The sequence below is a fragment of the Filicampus tigris genome, chromosome 5 (genome assembly GCF_054856515.1).
Source record: "Filicampus tigris isolate MCC_2025a chromosome 5, RoL_Ftig_1.0, whole genome shotgun sequence".
In the NCBI taxonomy this organism is placed as follows: domain Eukaryota; kingdom Metazoa; phylum Chordata; class Actinopteri; order Syngnathiformes; family Syngnathidae; genus Filicampus; species Filicampus tigris.
The window spans coordinates 1074897-1092214 of NC_141221.1; the positions used below are offsets into that span (position 1 = coordinate 1074897).

The 17318-nt window shown below is 44.4% G+C and overlaps 1 protein-coding gene across 6 annotated transcripts in view; it reads left to right on the top strand.

The window, feature by feature from the left end:
* The window catches only part of LOC147146796 (transmembrane protein 132B), a 136563-nt gene that overhangs the window by 34774 nt on the left and 84471 nt on the right, over window positions 1-17318 (top strand). Inside the window, exon 1 of one of the 6 annotated variants that reach the window (XM_086029785.1) lies at window positions 3352-3495. The exons of the other annotated variants lie outside the window; for them this stretch is intronic. The gene's annotated coding sequence lies outside the window, so the exon portion shown is untranslated. Of the gene's footprint in view, window positions 1-3351; window positions 3496-17318 lie in introns of those variants that run through there. 6 annotated transcript variants of the gene reach the window in all.

Genomic DNA, 17318 nt, shown 5'->3' on the forward strand with positions numbered 1-17318 from the left:
CTTGGGCTAAAAAAAAAAAACTAAAAAAAAAAATGCCATTGCGTTTTCATTTATAAAATGTGAGAATATATTGTTTGTAATTACAATTAATAAACAGTTTTCACCCTGGTGTAAAAAAATAAAAATAAAAATAGATAAAGCAAACAGAAACGTGAGATGATTGAGTGATTGATAACAGTACAAAGCAGCTAAATCTAAAACAAATCCCCAAACTGAAATGAATAACCTCCTTTATTTGTATTTTTTCTTGAAAACCTTTAATATTTTGTCAGCGCCTGGACCTAGAAACACAACCAAATAATATAACATGAATGGAATAAATACATCAAGGAACAGAGAGGCAGCGTCTGGTGGTTGATCAATTGAAGTGGAATATTGAATATTAGATATTTCCAAAGCAAGAACGTGTTGATTTCATCGCTTGAGTTATTCATGACGATTGCACCGGCGGCCCGATTGGGCCATCGGGCCGCTGTTCATGTCGGGCCTTGATGGAGTGAGCCCCCTGGTGGTGCCGGAGGCCGCCCGTGTTTGTGTCTTTAGTCGTCCTGAAAAAGAGATGAAAGCCCCAAAATGGCCGCCATTCACTTCCATAGGCTCCGTTTGCTATTGTTGCACGTGTGTGCGTTTTTGGGGCAAGCCTCAGCATGTCACTGTTTGTTTTTTGTTTGCAACTTGCTGTGCGTGTGTGCGGAGGAAAGGTAGGATTACCGGCTTGTTGTTGCGAGATAGGCTTGGATTACGCGAGGGGAGAGACACACAGGAAGAAGGCGGGAGGTGTGACACAGGCGATACACACACACACACACACACACACAAGCGCGCGCGCACGCACAGAAAGTGGCGATGTGAAGTGCGAGTGAAAGAAGGAGACCACGAGGTCGACGGAGGACATCCGAGTCACGTTGAAGGCCCGAGCGATGGAGAGGCGCATGGGCAAGAGCGGAACCCGCCCTCCGTCTTGCTTTCTGGCTAATTGCACTTTGCTGTTAATCGCACGCACGCACGCACGCCAGCAGACGCACGCGCTTGGAAAGAGTCAGGCTACTTTATGGTTGTTTGGTTAGTTGCCTAGCCAGCGAGTTGAACTTTTATTCCAGGTTGTTGCGAGCCAAGACAAGAGCAAAGCAGGAGGTTCTGCAGTTGGTTGGAGAGTAAGCTAGTTGGTAGCAATAGTTGGTTGCTTCAATGCTAACCAGGATTGCCTTCTTGCGTTTGTAGTTAGTTTGACTTCTTTTGTAGTGTTCTTAGCCTAAACCAAGATCAAGATCAAGCTAGTGAGCTTTTGCATTAGTTAGTTATTTAGCTGGTGAGTTAGCTGGCTGGTTGCATAGTTAGATAGTTGGTTGGAGAGTTAGCCGGTTCGTCATCCAGTTGGTTATTTAGCTGGTTTATTGGTCAGTTATGTACTTACTTTGTTGCATAGTTAGTCAATAGGTTGATTGGTTAGCTGGCTTGTCAGCGAGTTTGTTGGTTGGTAAGTTAGTGCCACAATTTGTTAACTTTTGACTGGAGTTCCTTCTTGTGGACGCTCCTTCTTTTGGGGTAAGAAGATGATGATGATGGTGCTCACTGAACCGAAGTCATGGACGTTTCACTCGGGAGGTTGGACTGTGTCGTCTGGATTGTTGTCGTGTTCATGGTTGGTAAAGGCTAGCTAGTTGATTGGTCGGTTAGTTGTCCTGTCCAGTGTGTTGGTTGAGTAAATTAGTTGGTTGATTAGTCGGTGACGAGTTTGGCATTCGGGGGAGTCCACGGGACATTTGCAGTCCTGCGGCAGACGAAAGGTTCCCTGCAAAGAATGTCATTATGAAAATGAGGCAGCCTGCAGCTTCTTATTAATGTTTGTTTATATTTGGCTGCAGAGTGACACGAATGCAGAGCCAGGCGCTAAAGGTGTGCCGCGGGTCGGCCCGCTGCTATGCTAATACACGCGCGCGCGCACGCACGCACACACTGTCTTTTCAATGTCATCCAAAAACGTGCACTTTTTTGCACGTCATTCCGCGGGAACTGAAATTTGCTCCAATAATCAATATGTTGATACTACATACTAAAAAGTCACAATTGTCATGAATATTGATTGTTTTACTAATTCTAATAATGACTATGACTGTGTTTTGAGCTGTTCTCGACTTTTAACCCTCACATGTTGGGTTAGCTAGCAAACTAGTAAGCATGTAGCGTGCTAGGTTGGTTAGTCACTTAGTGAGTGAGCTGGTTGGTTTGTTAGATGATCCGTTTGTTTGTTGTTGGTTTGGTGGGTTTTCAAGATGGTCAGTCATCGAGTAAGTTCGGTTGCTTGGCTGGTTAATTTGATAACCGGTTGGTATCGAGTTAGCCAGTTGGCTGCTCTGTTAGCTGGTTATTAAGAATCTATGATTTGGTTGGCTGGCAAGCATGACGGTTGTTTAGTGGGCGGGTTAGTCAATCAGCCAGTAACATTACTGAGTGAGTTGGTTGATTTTCAAGACTGTGAAGTAGTTTTCACATTCCAGTGACTGAGTGACAAAGACAACAAAAACCCATCTTCCTAACTTACATTTTTTTTAAATGTGGCGACACTGTCACCTAGCTTGTGTTGTTACCGTAGCCATGGAAACAATGATGGGTTAGCATTTCCTGCACGCTAAAATTTAACAGCACCAGTGTGTCATTGTGTGTGATGTGTGTATTTATTTTTTGGGCAATCCAGACACACATGCACGCCCCCCCCCACACACACACACACACACGCACGTCACACCTGCAGGTGATACACAGACGTGACAAGTGAGAGTGATCCCAGCCTCTGTTGCACTTGGGGAAAGGTGAGATTTAGAAAAAAAACAAAAAGAGCAACGTGTGACTAAAGTGTTTTTTTTGTGTGCGTGCGCGTGTGTGTGTGTGTGTGTGTGTGTGGCGGTGTGCATGCATTGTGTTTGGAACTGGAATACGATTTTTCTTCCCTATAGGAAAGAATATAAATTGAAAATGAGCCCAGAAGCAGCAAGATGGGACAGAATCATTCATTTTTGACATTGGATCACGGCTCCGTGTTCAATTTCAAAGATATATTTTGTCACAACTATGATGATTAACGCATTCACTGCCGGCCATTTAGGCTGGCCTGTCGCGACCCGTCTAATGTTGCGCTCTGCACAGAATCTACTAAAAGAAAGAAGGGACTCACTTCTTTCACCAGAAAAAAAAAAATACATTCTCTACCTTTCTCCATTTTTGAGTCGCGCTTGCAAAAAACATCCGTTTCAGACCCAAAAGCGGACAAGACCAGCTTTTTTGTAGTCATGCAGAACACTGACCTCCACATGATCATGTTTTGCTTTTGTGATAAAAGGCTGAGGAAGGGCTTTGGATTTATTTCTTTACAGATCTACAAGTAGATAACACGCCGGAAGCGATGCCGACTGCCACGCGGCTGTGGTTGGACCTTGGTGCCTTTGCATTGTTTGAGCGTGAGATGCCTCCATCCAATTTGTCTCATTTCTCTCCCTCGTAAGTGACGTGACGGGGCGACACTCCCTGCCCAATCTTTATCTTCTTCTGAAAAGCTGTGCTGAGCTCAAATCCACAGCGATGCATTACCGCCCTCTACGGGCAAGTGTTAGTCATTACAGCGGGTTAAAAAGTTGATATTGACACGCAAGCTGTGCGAGACCCTCTTTGTGGCTTACCCGTTGAAAAACGGATAGAAACGGCGGTGGGAGTAAAGGTAAACGAAAATGGACTTGAATGAAAGACTGTCTGTCCGCCAGCATCATCATCGCTTGGGTGACACAAAAAAAAAAAAACCACAGAAATCCTTCAGTCTTGAGGAAAACCCCCTGAAAATACTCCCCAATTTTTTTTCATATATTTATATTTAGTTATAGTTTGGCAGATGTCTGTCCCCCCCCCACACATTTTTTACATGTACTGACTTGTTAAAGGTGGGACGCTTCATTACCGTGGCAACCTCGCACCAACCTGCCCCGTTTAAAGACACACACGTGTATTTTTAACACCCGTTATGTGAGCGCATGTGCTGACTACTGGAAAGTCCAAGTGGCACCCCATCTTTCACACCGTCCCCCATCCTACACGCACACACAATTCTGCGTAAGCACCAACTGTCCCGCTAATGAAGTTTAATGAGCACGATGCCGGACCTTGCACTTTTTTCTTTTTTTTTCTTTTTTTTTTTTTTTTTTTTTAAGCCAAGAAGCCCACCTGCCTTCCTTACTTACAAGCCAGCGCAGCGACGACGCGACAATGATTTCCCCTGTAACTTGCCTGAAAAATTGTCCAGAAGTCGCCATGGACGCTGCACTCGAGACCGCTGGGAAATGTGTCAGATGAGTTATTGGACTTTCCTGTTTTACGGTGAATCATCAAATTTTGGCCCCGTGGTCTGCTCACCGGGAATGACGACAACCCAGTTTTGTTGTCATTTGTTGTGGTCCATCCGTTAGCATGTGTGGTTGAAAAGAGTAGTCGGCCGAAAATGTTCAAAGTTTGTCTTTGAAGGACCCTTTGGAATGGCCCAAATGAGTCAAAATGGGATCTTGAAAGCTAAGGTAGACGTGCTGTGTCTTTTAGGGCACAGCTGAATGACACTTTGCTCGTGGCTGCGCTCAGAGCTGGCCATTTTACTACAAATTGAGCGTCCGTTATCCGTCATCCGTCATCCGACATTGGCCTTTTTTTCCGGTGTACCCGTCCGTCTGTAGGCCGTTCCGCCTCCAATTTTAAACGGGCATCCGTCGGCGAGTCCGACTACACTTTCACTCCCAAAAATTCTTTATGTGCTTCAGAGACTCCTGGAAATGGCCAAAAGTGACCCGAAACGGCCACAAGCAAAATGGTAGACTTCCTGTGACTTTTCAGACATGGTTGTTGGGGACTTCTTTGTGGGTCTTCTCATTTTAGACGTGTCTACCAAATGTGATTTTCGAAAAGTCTCATAGTGGGGTTCATCTTTGTATTACTTGTGGAAAGTGACCCTCAAATGTCTGCTTCAAAGCAAAATGGCACACTTCTTGTGCCTCTTCATGCAAGGCTTCTTCAGACTTTTTTGTGGGTCTAGCAATGCCAGACATGTCCACCAAACAGGTTGCTAAATGAAATGGGCTTTGAAGCTGAATTTCAAAAACTATCCAGATGGAGTTTGTCTTTGTAGGAACTTTGGCTGTTTCAAACCAAAATGGCAGACTTCCTGTACGGTTTTGGAGGTCATTACTTACCAAGGCTTTCGTTGGTCTATTCATGATAGACAACCCCACCAAATTTCATGTTGCTCGGTGACTTTATGGCAGAATTTCCAAAAACTCTCTCGGAGGAGTTTGTCTTTGCAGAACCTCAGGAAATGACCATGAAACGGTCGCTTCAAATGAAAAAATGGCCGAATGTCAAACTCATTTCTGGCATGGCTTTATGAGTCTTTTTGTGGGTCTACTCAAGGTGGACAGGCCCCCCAAATTTCATGCATTTCAGCTTAACAGGCTCTGACGGAATTTCAAACAAAGATACTTTGTCGCTGCGCCCTCGTGTCAGCCTTTACTTTCAACAACGAAAACAAAAAACAACAGAGCACGCTACCATGCATGCTGATTTTTTTTTTAAATCTTTTTTTTTTTTTTTTTTCTTTCAGAAAAGACAAATAGCGTCACATCATGGCATCTCTTTAGGGACTCGCTGACTCTGATGCTAATTAACGCTGCCGCCGTGGTTGAAAGCATCCATCAACATCAGCGCTGCCTGTCGTCACGTCTCGGCCATTTTTGAGGGATTAGTCGCACATGAGCGTGGCGCGCGCACGCAAATCAACGCGCACACGCACACACACGCGCGCGCGCGTCCATAGTAGTCATAGCTGCGCATTAACAAGTGGGACGTGACTGTGCGGAATACAAATCACAACCTCTGCTGCTATTTGGGAAACACGTGTTGAAGATAAATGCAATGCAATCCAATGCATGTTTTATATTTAATAGTCGTGATTCACAGAAACTTCTGAATGGTGCCTTTTTGGAGTCATTTCCTTGATATGATTTAGACCTCGAAACAAGCGACCATGAAAATAATTCAGTTCTATTTGTCTGGATCGAAGCATGTTTTATATTTCATACAGAGTAGTGATTGACTTGTGAAATGAATGCCTAAAACATGTCTAATTATCTTAATATAGCTTTGTGGCATTTATTTCTCTAGTATGATTTGAATGTCTGGCAACAAGTCATTCAACAAGTTTGCTTTATTTTTTTGGTAGGATTTCTGCCTAGCAACAAGTGACTGTGAAAAAAGTGACAGTCAATTCTATTGTTTTCCGTGAATACAAAGTAGTTATTCAAATGTGGACTCGGTTTGTTTGATTTGTGCTTTATTTGGCCTAATTTACTTCACATGATTTCTGCCCAGCAACAACCGACTGTGATCGCAGTTTGGCCGATTCTGTTGGTTTAGGTCGATCGATCTTTTATATTGATTACCGAGTAGTATTTCAAATGTGGTCTTGTTCTCTTAAATGTGTCTAATCGCTTTTGTTGTGTTTTTTTAAAAGCAATATCAGTCATTTTCCATGTATGATTTCCTGCCTGGCAACAGGTGAGTCAACAATTCTGTTGGTCTGCATTGATGCGTAATTTATAATAATACCAAGTGGGGATTTGTAATGGGGACTCGTAGGAATTGTGTTTTTTTTTGGGGGGTGGGGAGTAATTTCCCTGGTATGATTTCTTCCTAGCAACAATTGACCCTTATAATATAGTAGTTTGCGCAGTTCTGTTGGTTGGTTTTACATTTAATACAGAGTTGTGACTCTTTAATTATTCAAATCGAGGCAATAGAGCAGAATGGGTGGGTGTGACCGACATGATTTTATTTGATTTTTTTCATTTTTCAAACATTTTGTCAATGTTTTAAAAATCCTTAGCAACAAGTGACCCTGCAATGAAATTTGAGTGATTATATTGTTGGGCATTGATGCTTATTTTTATATTTGAGGCAGAGTTGTATGTATTGAGTAATTGTTGGAATTGAAGACATTTCTTATTTTTGGGGCCATTGTAATTCTGTTGATGCACATTTGATATTCTCAGAGTATCATTCCATCGAAATAAGTGGAGCTGGACTACATCACACGTCCGCCTTGTTTTTTTTTTTTTTCTCACACTGTCAATCAACAGACTAATTATAAGTGCGTCCTGTCATGTCCGTTTAGTCGCCGCGACGCTTGACGGGAGGCAAACAAATCAACACGCACCATGGCTAATGTGACGTGTTAGCTCACACCTCATTGTGCTAAGATTACCCTTGGGCCACTGATGTCATTGTGAGCTCTTTTTTGGTTGTTTTTTTGTTTTTTGTTTTCCCCCAGGATGGCAGAATGTATAATATTTCAATCAATGCTGCAGATTTTTTTTCAGGGGCGGATGAGGGAAAGGTTAGGATTGATCGGGTATGAATGGCCTTAACGGGGCAAATGTCAGTGTGTGGAAGTCAATGCGATGTCCTCTGTGTGCTTTTGCAAATACGCTGACAAAAAGGACATGATTAACAGTCGTGAGGCAAATAGTCTTCCCTGCTAAGACGGGCTGCATGCATGTAATGCGCATTACCACCATCGGCAGGACCGGAATGGAACATTATCAGCTGCTACTTCACGATTGGTCAACCAAACAGACACGGAGCTGACATTTTGAGTGAGTTACCTGCTTAGATGGGCTGCGTGTGATGTGTGTTACAGCCATCCATCTGCAGGGCTTGCATGCAACTGCATTGCCTCCTTTTGTCAATCAAACAAACCAATCAAACGGATGTATTTAGCTAACCTGGCAGTTAAAGGAACGTGGCCGCTAAGACGGACTAAATTGAATCTGATTTATTGCTCGCTGCAAGAATGGAAAGGACCAGTGTTGCCTACTAAGACAGGGTTTGTCAACCAAATGGGTCTGTTTTGCAAAGAAGACACTAAGATGAGCGTTGAAGTGATATTTCTGCTTAGACGGGCTGCCTCTAATGCGCGTTACCGTCACCTGCCAAAGTGGAATGGAACACAGCCGCCTGCTAGCTCGCGATTTGTCAATCAAACAAGTAACACGGGCATGTTTAGCAAAGATGGCATTTCAAACGACACACGCGCTCAGACGAGCTGCGTTCCATCTGCGTTATCGCTACCCGCAAGACTGTAATGGGACAGTATTGTCTTCCACGGCGGGATTTGTCAGTCAAATGGCCGTGTTTGTCTAAGCAGACGCCAAGCTGACATTTGAAGTAATGTAACCACTTAGACGGGCTGCGTTTGATGCACATTACTGTTACCTGCAGGAAACGAGGGGAACGGCATTGCCTGCGTGATTTTGTTCGTCAAACAAGGCATCCTGACTTGTTTGAGCAATGAAGATGAAAATCGGACATTTTAAGTGACGCGCGCGCGCGCGCGCTTAGACGGGCCGCGTTTAAAGCGCATTACCCTCACCCGCTGCTCCGCGTCACAATTTGTCAATCTAATGAAGATGTTTTGCTAAGCAGATGCGAAGTTGATATTTTAAGTGTTGCGCGTGCTGAGACAGGTTGCGTTGAACGTGCATTACCGCCACCTGGAAGACGAGCGTGGAGCAGTATGTCTTGATTTGTCAATCAAACAGACGCGTTTTGCCACGCAGACAGTAAGCTGACGCGAGCGGTCCAGGATGTATCGGCTTAGACGGCTTGGTTGCATTCAATGCCAGATTCAATGCTAACCAACGGAAATGTGTTCGTTAGCATCCCGTAGATTTGATTTTATTACAGTTTCACGGTCCATGTCCGTCATAACTTCAATTTTGGTTGGAAGCCACCGTTTTCGCTTTATTTCCCGAGGTCTCCTCCCAGAGATTAGTTGAAAATTTGGCCCCTGGAGCCTGTTTTACTCTGCAATAAAATAAATAAATAAAATAGCTGGACATGTCTAGCATGAGCAGACCCACAAAAAAGTCCCCGGATGCTAATGCATAAAAAGTCTGCCTTTTTGGTTCATAGTGTACCTTTAACCTTTTTTTTTTTTCTCTTTCTTTCAGTAGTCCCTCTAAGACAAACTCCTCGTCGACAGTGTTTGGAAAATCAGCCCCTTTCGTCTGTTTATCTCAGGAACATGACGTCAGTTATAAGCAGACCCACAAAATAGTCCCACGAAGCCAAGTTGAAAAAGAGACGGCAAGTCTGCGCTCTTGCTTTGAAGTGGCCCTTTCAGACTTATTTCCAGGGGTCCTGCAAAGAAAGACCTCCCTGAGAGTTTTGGAAAGTTCAGCTCCTGGTGCCAGTTTCACTTATTGACATGAAACTCGGTAGACATATCTTGAATGAGTAGACCCACAAAAAAGAATCAGGAGGCTATATGCACAAAAATGCACAGGAAGTCTGTCTTTTAGGTTCAAAGGGGCCCGTTTATGATTATTTGAATGCCTAAAGAATTTAGTCGGAGGCCTGTAAATTGTGATCTTGTGAAATCTCCATCTGAGACTAGGCTGTGTCTAAAAACTTTCTAACTTGTCTTTAAAGGGGAGCGGGTGTGAAATAACAGTTTTCCAAGGGTCTTTTCCAAATCCTCTCAAAGTCTTGTGATGTCCAGGTAACATGAAGTTCTCTTTGAGAGTGTTTACAAATTCAAATTGGTCAACATCTCTATTATGAGTGGACCCACAAAAAGGTCTCAGGAAGCCATGTCTGAAAAATTTGGGTTGAAAGCGGCCCTTTGCCACCAAATGACAACCACGTCGGTATACAAAACTGATGGCCAAGAATAATTTGATAAGAATTTTCGTTTCCACCCTTTATTGATGAGCTGATCCCGCTACCATTCATCTCAGTGTGACTTTGGTAATTACCTAGAGAACATTCATTGGATTATTCTAACCAGATTAGGTCTGTAATACAATAAAGGCGGGATTACGGCTTGATTTGAGAGAATGTTGGCAACAATTTTGTCGATTGTGCTCTTTGAAAGTCTTGCTGGTTGTGAACGCGCGAGTGGTCACCATCGCTTGCTCCTCTGCCTGGCTCGCTTCCTGTTCGTCCATTAAATCGGTCCTGGCTGCGAGTCCTTTTTTTTTTTTTTTTACATGAAACTTTTACAAGTTGGCCCTCGCCAGCGGAGATGAAAGATGGGTGTTTTTTTTTTTTTTTTGTGGGGCTTCCATGCGACTCACAGCCAGTCAGGTGATGCCGAGCCTGACCCACTCTGCTCAGCTTGAGAGGTTTTCTCTCTTGAGCCGTAGCGTCGGCTGCCGTGTTTGCCGAGCCTGAGGTGCCGTTGGCTCGATTTATGAGACACGCCGCCGCCCCCCCCCCAGAAGAAATACTCCATAGCGTCTCGGTGAGCATGCTTGCAAAACGCCGCCCCCAAAGCCTGTGATTTGGCAACATGACATTTGGTAAGCATGTCTGTCATGTTTCGACTCGGGAAAAAAAAGTCTTAAGAAGCCGTGCCCGACAAGTCACAGGAAGTTTTAGGTCATTTGTTGACATTGGTGGCAGGGTAAGGTTAAGGTTCCTTCAATAAGATAAAGTAACGACTCTTTTGCGAACCAAACCAAACGAGTAACGGACTTAACGGAATGTAAGGAGGGAAGCGCTTTAAAAGGACAAGGGCGGAGGGGGGTGGGAGGACGATTCTTTTCATGAATAAGGACGGCGGGACGAGGACGGACCGGCAAAAAAAGTGCCCATCTCTGTTGTTGAGATGTTGAGGGTGCACCATCCAAGGTTGTCACCGCTCGGTTTATTCAAACAAAGTAATGGCGGGTTGAAAATGAACAGTGGCCTGATGGGCACGCCATGCAACAAATCAACATCTTCCCGCGTTTCGATGTGCCTATTGACAATAGATCAACCCGGATTGTCGGCAGTAAAACAAAGTCATGCCGATATTGCGGAGCCAGTTGGATGAAAGTGCCACATGCTGTGGCACGCCGCTTCTTGGACGGCTCGCGCGCGCTCTCGCCCTTGGGCGGCGTTTCGTTACGCTCTTGAATGGCGAGCGAGTCGCCGACATGACACGTAAGTGATGGCGAGCGTGATCGGTGATGACACCTCGCACCCCCGCGCGTACGCAAAAGCGGACCCATGTAAAGGTGCTGCCAGGGCGCACTGGAAAGCAGTGTGTGTGCGCGCGTGCGAGTGCGCGCGTGCGCTAGCCGCACCGTGTCTGGGGAAATGTGACTGCACTGACCCACTGACGGGCGCATCAATCAACAAACGCAGCAGGTAGATAAACATCAACGACTCGGGTCGGACGTTTGCGCAAAATTCGAATTGATGTTTCCGAATTGTTACCCTCACACTCACCCTTGTTTTTTCGTTCAAAATAGCATTTGATAGAGAAAAATGTTGATGATTTAAGTTTATTTCTTGCAAAAAACAAAAACTAATCTCTTGCACACCTTTCCCAACTCCTTTGGCAGCGCACCACCTTTGACATCTTTGATTGAAAATGGCGCATCAGCCCCTCCCTCGCGCATGCTCCCTTTGTTCAAACTGGAGTTGATCAAGGAATTGTTGATTCTGAATTTTCTCATGGGGAAAAAATACACTCTCCCATCTAAGGCCCCTCTCGGCCCGAGCGCGCCTAACGTGAGCTCTCATTCGCGGCCCCGAAGCCCAGTAACCGTTTCCGCAGGCTAACATTTAGCTTCCTCTCTGACGCTTTGCCATGGTTCACGTGAGTGGCGAGCGCACGGGGAGGAAGAGGACGGCAAAGGAGACGGCCAAAATAAACCCCCTGATAAATGCCGGGCTCCGAAATAGAAAGTCCATCCTTCTCTCCATCGCTCTATTATCTTTTTTTTTCCCCCTTCCCCTCACGTGGAACGCCGCCGCCGCCGCCGCCGCCTCCGCCGCGGTTGGAAGTTTTGCAGACAGCGCGCCATCTGCGTGATCAATGGAGTTCATTCTTTCAAAGAACATTGGGCCGTGATGGATCTTTTCATTGGCCGTTCCGAGCCCAGCGCCAACTCTTTTCAATTTCCTGGGCCAAGGTGATGCTTTTTTGCGTTCGGGCTGCGTCCCTTCTTCTCGCTCTATTCGGCCACGTTTGAACCCCAAAAGGGGAGAATGTTTATGTAGCTCTGCAGGCCATTCCCGCTAGGGCTGAACGATTTTAGGGAAAAATTGCCTTTACATTTTTCTGACAGGTATTTCGATTTCGATTTGATTCGGGATTTTCTGGAAATCAAGCTTCAGTGCAATATTCGCAATGTACAGTAACATTTACAAACCTGACCTGAATGCCGTTATATCATAAAAAACATGAAAAGCTAGTGCTCCAACCAACTATGAAAATAATATGTTTTTGCAATTACAATTTTTATTTTGAAATTTTTATCCCTATGTTTTTTCATGACATAACCGATAAAAATCTGACTCTCTAGTCTACCTGGATCCGTCCAACTGTAGACAATTTATACAATTTTGAATGTTTTTTTTCCCCCCGGTTTCATGTCTCACTTCCCGTTTTACCTGAATTCGGCATCCAGATCTGATTGGAAGTCAATGTAGATCAAAGACTGATAAACATGTTGTTAAATGGATCTCATTAGATAGATAATGCTAGTGTGTGTGCTTGCGTGTGTGTGCGTGCGCGCGTGCGTAAAATTGGACAGGAACACAGCCAGATGTACAGATACGACTAGGCCCATCTGCCATTCTTCTCCACACCCCCCCAACACACACACACAAATGTCCATTCTGTTCCATTTTCCAAGGATACACACACGCACACGCACGCGCGCACACACACGCACGCACAGCCGATAGCGAGAGGAAGCACAAAGTGATACTCGATGCCGTGTTGGTTAAATATTGACACTTGGTTCTTTTACATTACATTACACACAAACACAAGCAAGCCTTGGGGGAGGTATGCTCGGTTTTGACACACACACTAATAATGTACTCGTGGCAGGAAACCCAGAAGGAATGTTACATTCATTGATTTTAATTTTTTTTTTCTTGTCTCTGCACGTCAACAATCAACAGCCGCCATCTGTCGGTGTCCTCGTGCTCCGTTTTTCCATTTTGTTGTTGTTGTTATTGTTTGCCGTGAAACTACGCCCAATGCAGCAGACGCCATCTTGTGCATCCAAGCCAATCGTCCTTTTTAGGGAAGGGACGTTATGGATGAGCGTTCCAGCCCGAAACTACGTAAGTTAGTCTTGCGTAACACTTGTGTGCTTAGTGTACACATGCTGTAATTAACAAAGGAAGTGAAATGTACTCTACCGGAATTGTAGGCTAGGCTCGGCGATCTAAAGTTCAGCTCGGGGAGGAAGTGGGAAAAATGTTTCAATCACAGAGACAAGACTTCTGATGGCAAATGCAAGTGTATTCGCCCAAAAAAACAGGAAAACGGAGAGTCATTAAAAGATGAAATAAAATAAAATAACAAAACATTCTGGCGATAACCCTGTAGAGCCTCATTGTTAAAATCGTGCAGTTTTCCTTTGTGTGACTTTTTTTTTTGGGCCACTGCCGGTACGCCAGAGAAAAAAAATCAAACAAAACAGAACAAAAAAAGGTGAAAAAAACCCAACAAAAAACCCCCGAAAAACACCATATAACAACCCCCCCAAAAAAAAAATCCTATTTGTGTCGTAAATCCTTCTCGTGCCCACCGAACTGAAATCTCCCAAGATTTGCCGCTATCTTGCGAGCTATGCAGCCTCAAAATAGGGATTACGTGAGATTAGTGCACTCACTGGTTTGGGTGTGCCTAATATTCCGTCCGGTAAAAAAAAAAAAAAAAAAAAGATTTTACAAAAAAAATATATAAAAAAAAAAAAAGTAGGGCCAGTGCACATTTTTGTCGCTGAAGTGTTGCGTATTGGTGAGTGTCATCCCTGCCTGCAGAGCCCACCAAGAAAGAACAATTTACAAAATGTGAGCAGCGACTTGTTTCAAAATGCCACCAAAAACTTGTGGGGGGCGGGGAGGGTGGCGACACATTTCCGCACTGGTGGATCCAAACCACTGACACACACATGCACACAAACATCTGTGTTCGTGTGCGTGTGCGTGTGCGTGTACGTCCTTTGCAATGTGCCAGTGTAGCAGAGTGTGAAAATATAATGAGGGTGGGACAGTGCGGCGCTGTCTGGGGCGAGCCATTCCGACGCATCACACAAACGCATGCATACACATGCGCGCACACACAAATAATAATAATAGCAGTGATACCTCAGAGCGGCGCAGGGCGGGTGCACAGGCTAGGATGGTGCACGGGCTCCAGGGCGGGGTGGAGTTGTATTGACAGCGAGAAAGCGTAAGATGAGAAACAAGCCGGGAGAAGATTCGGATGTTTTTTCATGACATCCAGCGCAGCTGAATACAAATGACACTCAAGGAGTCTGTCTAGCAAACGTGCTTCAAATTTGGGAGCAATCCGACCAAATCTCCAGGACAATTTGGGGTCTTGAAGAACCCCTGAAATGGCCGAAAGGACTCTAGGGTGGCCACTTTGGACCAAATGGCAGACGTCATGAATCTTTTCAGGCTTCTTGAGACTTTTTGGTGGGTCTACTCATGAGAGATTCGCCTACCAGATTTCATGTTGCTAAGTGAAACAGACTTCTAGGGTTGGATTCTCAACAACTCCCCTGTCCTCGACAGACCCCTAAAATGACTGTTCCAAAACAAAATGGACAGGTTTCTGTACATTTTTGGTCATGGCATTTTGAGACTTTTCGGTGGGTCTACTCATGAGAGACTCGCCTACCAGATTTCATGTTGCTAAGTGAAACAGACTTCTAGGGTTGGATTCCCAACAACTCCCCTGTCCTTGACAGACCCCTAAAATGACTGTTCCAAAGCAAAACGGACAGGTTTCTGTACATTTTTTGGTCATGGCTTTTTGAGACTTTTTTTTGTGGGTCTACTCATGACAGACATGCCTACAAGACTTTATGTTGCTTATTGAAACAGACTTATGGAGTTGGATTTTTCCAGAACGGCCCATCCTTGAGATACCCCCAAAATGACTGCTCATAGCCAAATGGCCGAGTTTCTCTACATTTTCGGTGCGGGCTTCAAAACCTTTTTTGTGAGTTTACTCATGACAGACATTGCTACCACATTTCATGTTCCTGTGTAAAACACAGGCGGCATTTTCAAAAAGTCTTTACCAGTAGTAAGTCCCCGATAGACTCCTGAAAATGTCCAAAATTGGCCACTTCTAAGCAAAATGGTTGACTTCTCGCGGGTTTTCAGGCCTGACTTCTCTGGGTGGAGTCCATATTTGTATTGCCTGTGCAAAATGACCCTACAATGTCTGCTTCGAAGCAAAACGCCAGACTTCCTATGTCTTTTTTTGTATGTTTTTTTTGGGGGGGGGGTGGATCTACTCATGACAGAAATGTCAACCAAAAACAATGTTGCTTGGGCTGAATTTTCTAAAACACTCCAGGCGGAGTTTATTTTTGGAACCCTGGAAAATAAGACTAAAAAGGCTGCTTGAAAGCAAAATGGCAAATTTCCTGTACAATTTTGGCAATCGTGACTTTGTTTGGGTCCACTAATAATAAACATGGCTACCAAACCTCACGTTGCTCAGTGAAACAGATTTGGGGAGCTGAATAAAGCAAAAGTCTTTAGTTGGACTTGGTCTTTTAGGATCCCGAGAAAATCACACTGAGGTGGCCCTTTCAACCCAAAATGCTGAACTTCCTGTACATTTTTGGTCATGGCTTCTTGGACTTTTTACCGTGTTCGCTCATGATCGACATGTCTGCCAAATGTCACGTGGCAGAGTGAAACAACCTCCGCGCTCACATTTTCAATCCCTGTGGTGTACTTTGAAGCGTCTTGTCTACGGTGAATCCTAAAACTTGGGCGAGTGCGCTGGAGCCACACGCATAACCAACGCTCAAAAGCCTTCAAAATGTAGCGGCCGGAAAAGGAGGAGTTTGTCTTTGAAGGACGGCTGGAAACAGCCCAAATCACCTTCAAATGGCTGCTTCAAACCAAAACCTCGGAGGTGTGCGCGTGCTCGCGTGTGCGCTCGTGCATGTGTGTCGGCGGGAATTTCATGGAACATATGTCATACTCCTGTACAGGGAATGAGAGCAGCTGACACACACGCACACACACTGGCTTCGCTGTGACCCTCGGACGGAAGCATTAGCGCTGCGCGAGCTAACGTAAAGTGGCTCGGAAAAAGCCAACCTTTTTACAAGCGCTGGCACCGAATGCCATGCCTAAATGTGAACTGATTTTTTGTTACTTTTGAGCGCACGGAGGAGCAGATTGGTGTCACCTCAGCAGGTGGCGCTACGCCTGATGCCACTGCTTTGCAAGCTGGCAGCGTGATTGGCCGCCATTAAAGCTGGCATCAAGTGCCGTCACTGGCACCAGAAGAGCTCCGGCGATGACCCGCTGCGATACGTGCGCGTCTGAGTTGAATGGGCAACTCTTACTTTTACAACCGGTATTTACTTGTGAATGAATGTATTCGTGCATCATTTTATGGATATGCTAATCACATTCAATAATCAATGATTCTGGGCTCATTTGGACCAATTCCCCAATTTGAGGTCAAGCCCTGGCATTCACCTAAGTTTTGGGAGCTAATACATTTTCATACACTGATGATGATGATGATGATGATGATGATAATTGTGGCTGAAGCCTTCACATATATGTTATGCCCATTCTTTATGATTCATATTTTTATTCCTTGCACTTTTTTTTGTTTGTTCCTAATGTCACATTTTTCACCCAAAAATTCCCCATTCAGTCCCAATTAAACCAATTAGACTTCCCACAAAAGTTCTTTACCATTCATTCCCAATGCTACATTCAAAATAACAGATTCAGACAGTTCCCATTTGATATTTAAATCATTCTGGACATTCATTTCACCTTGGGAACAATTTTCACAATGCCCAAATTTTGCACATGTCAAAAACGACCCAATTTTTCACCCCCCCAAATTCCCATATTGGGACAGATTCTACATTCTTCACTCCTCCCCCGACATGACTTGACCGATTCAAACTATTCCAACTTCGGCACGTTCAGATCATTCATCCGTCTCGTTTATTATCCAGATTCACAAAATTCACATTTTTTCCTACAACCCCAAATTCAAAATATTTACAAATTCACCTCCAATTTCCACATATATTGCCCAATTCAAACCATTCCAAATTCAACATATTCAGCTCATTGGATATCATTACATCTTATTCAATGTCATGCCGTATCATTCCAAATAATTCCACATGCTTCCATTTTTTTCAGTCAGCCTTTTCAGCCTCCAGAAATGACAAATGTTTCAAAATGATAATGTCAAATGAAATATATAAAATATG